Consider the following 3,631-nt stretch of genomic DNA (forward strand, 5'->3'; position numbering starts at 1 on the left):
GAAAAGGACTTTAAAATTATCATTCTCGGGGCGCCTGGGTGGCTCAGTTGGTTAAGCATCTGCCTTTGGCCCAGGTCATGATCCCAGGGTCCTGGGATCGAGTCCTACATTGGGCTCCATGCTCTGCGGGGAGCCTGCTTCTCCCTCTGCCTGCCACTCCCCCTGTTGTGAGCTCTGTCTCTCTCTCTCTCTCTGTGTCAAATGGATAAGTAAAATCTTTAAAAAAAAAAAAGTTACTCTTTTTTTTTATTTTATTTATTTATTTGAGAAAGAGAGAGCATCAGTGGGGTGGGAAGGGGCAGACGGAGAGAGAGAAGCAGACTCCTTACTGAGCAGGGGCTCGATCCCAGGACCTCGGGACTATAACCTGAGCTGAAGGCAGAGCCAAACTGACTGCGTCACCCAAGATGCCCCTAAAGTTATCATTCTATTATCTCATGGTCTTTAGGGCTTCTGTTAAAAAGCCAGCCATTAGCTTGTTGTTGTTCCTTTGAAAGTGACCCCCCCCCACCAGAATACTTTAAAGATTTCCCTCTTTGCCTTTGATTTTCAGTAGTTTTGCTATGATGTGCCTAGACATAAATTTCTTTGTTTGTATCCTGCTTGTATACTATTGCTTACTGGCTCTGTGGCTTGATATCTCTTGTCAGATTTTGAAAATTCTTAGTATCTCTCATTACACATATGTTAAAAGTAAATTCCAATTACACATATATTCAATTTCTTTTCTGTGTCTTATGTGACTCTTAGGTTCTTTTTTACATTTTCTGCCCTTTCTCTTCTCTAAGTTTCTGTCTGAATATTTCAGACAACAAGCCAGCCCTTGTGTTAAGAGCCCAAAATGTTATTATTTGGTGGTCTTTTCTCCTGATCTTAAGTTATTCCAGAAAATAATTCTCTTATCTCCTGCCAAGAAGTTGTATATATCTGACAGCCTCAACCCCCAGCAAAGAGTCTGCATATTTTCCCTTGATTCTGGTCAACTCCCGGAGTCACTGCTTCCTGTGGTCCAGATTTCATATTTTTCTAGAGGGAGAGCAAGAGAGAGAGAGACTCCCAAGCAGACTCCCCACTGAGCGCAGAGCCCCACACGGAGCTCAATCCCAGGACCCTGAGATCATGACCTGAGTTGAAATCAAGAGTCAGATGCTTAACCGACTCAGCCACCCAGGTGCTCCCAGAGTTCATATTTTCATTCCCATTTTCTTTAATCTTCTGAGTTAGAATACATAATTTTTTTTACTGCCTCTTTAATGAAGCTTTGAGTATAGAAGAAAATAAATGTATATGGTCATGGTGCTTTTTTACAGGAAGTCATATATATAATACTGTACATTGCTGCTCCCTCAGCCCCTCCCTACCCCACTCGTGCTCTCTCTCTCGCTCAGATAAATAAAATCTTTTTTTTAAATGATAACTGGTACAATAATGCCATTCAACAGCATTCTCATAAGTTTCTGATGGTATCTGATAGTAGTGTCCTTTTTTTTTAAAGTCTTTAATTATGATTTCCCTTTTGAGAAGAAAGCCTACATAAATAATCTAAAATTCAAAATTAAAAGTTTGTCCTATGCACAAAGATGTTCACAGTAGTATATTTTATGAAATTTAAAACTTACAATAACCTAAATATGTAATGACCTGGGACTAGATAATTTGCAGACCCCACATTTAATAGAAAATTGTATGACCCTTTAAAATTGTAGAGATATGTGTTAACATAGATAAATGGTATTATTACTGTTAACTAAAAAGAGCAGAATAAAAAAATAATTGTATACAAACTCAAAACTGAAATATTAAAAAGCATAGAGGAAACATACTCAAATATGGATAATACCTATCATTGCATGGTGGAACAATGACAAATAGGTTTTTTCTTTCCTATACATTTCTGTATTTTCCAGTATTTTTAATGAATATGTTCTTAGAATGAAGGAGGAAAGCTGTTTTAAAAAGAAAAAATATTTCTTTAACTTACACAATCTTATAAATAATAAGAAATACAATAGCCACACTATTTGTCCAAACCTTCCATTTTCTTTTTAATTAATTACAAGTTCTGGATTTCAGTTCTGTTATAAAGATGGGGATTTTTCAACCTGCATTTCTAAAATATAGTGTCTAAGAAAGAGTACTGAACTCAAAAGCCCAGCAAACTCCTGGGATCATCTTCATTACTTTTCATGGAAAACACATGTTTCAGGTACAAGTCAGCCTCAGAATTAATTGACTCAAATTCTGTGCTAATACAACTCGAAAATGCAATGCCTCAGATAAATACCAAACCAAGCACTACAAAGTTTAATTTGAAATATGTGTTCCACGTTACAGTCTGGTTTCCCTCAATACTGTTAAACAAATTAAAATGTCAAGTGGCATCATCTGCTAACCCTTTGAGGCAGCAAGAGATACTGAAGAGTTGCTTGAATTTATTTCTGCTGACATATTCTTCAAAGTATTATAAGACGGCTCTAAGATTGATTAGGCATACAAGTTGAACTAAAAGTGATTTTTTTTTAAAGAGGATTTGGAGATGTAGTGTACAATCAGCACCGTTCTCGTGTTCTGTCTTGAGTGCTTGTGATAAATTTTTTTAAAAAGTGAAATCCTTGAGTGATTAGAGAGAGACAAATATCCATAAATTGTGGAATAGGTGACGTATATATATTAGCACCAAAGTCACACTGCAGATTCTGAACTTTATTTATCATCGGCACTGCGAAAGGAACATGTCATCTGCAGGCTGGCAGGATCTAAAAGAGATTTGATTACCCATCTACAATTTATATACAAGGAAAGAGCTTATGTTCATGGCAACCCTTTTAGCAAAGACAGAGGCCCTGGAAAGAAGCAAGGGGAAGTACAATTTTTTACATCTTTCACTTTGGGCTTTAATTACACAGAATGGTTTGTCATACCTTCCAGGTAGATGGCGGGAAAGACAACTACACCACACCAAACCCGTTTGGAAGTGAAAGACAAGCAGCTGTCTGTTGATAAATTTATCCGCTTCTTTTCTGAGAGCTGAGCCGAGCGTCTTCCAAGGCCCTCTACAGCTGCCCTTTGGCACTGCTTGGTGGGATACTCAAGGAAAACAAGCTTACTGATTTCTACTGCTTTCTTTCTTAGGAAGCAAAATGGTCCTTCTCGATCATGCCTTCTAGTTACTCTATTTGCATAGCTTTATGGCTCTCAAAGGAACACACACCATGTAGCATGTAAATCAGGAAATTTATGGTATCCACTCACGGACCTTGATTTATGGCAGGACTCCATTTCAGCTCCATTCTGGGCATGTCTAAAAGCAGTGCAAGAGGTGAGATCTACAGAAGCTAGCCGAGAAGACTCAAAGGAGAGGTCAGACATGCTTCCAAGGTCAGACTGCCTTTGTGAGAATGCCACTTCACCCAGCTGTGAGTACAGCTGCTGTGTGAGAATGGCCAGTGTGATGGTGTGATGCTGCTTAATTATCTCTTGATAATTCAAAGTGTCAACGTGCAACCTGGGATCGCATAAGCTATCTACTTTGCTTTAGTCCAATCTCATCAGCATCAAAATGAATAATGTAACTGAGTAATGCAATTCAGTTCTCTTTCCTTGTCTTGCAGTTAAACCACATTTCTTCTCA

Source organism: Ursus americanus, chromosome 8 (assembly GCF_024610735.1).
Source record: "Ursus americanus isolate L20-20 chromosome 8, mUrsAme1.1.p, whole genome shotgun sequence".
Lineage (NCBI taxonomy): Eukaryota > Metazoa > Chordata > Mammalia > Carnivora > Ursidae > Ursus > Ursus americanus.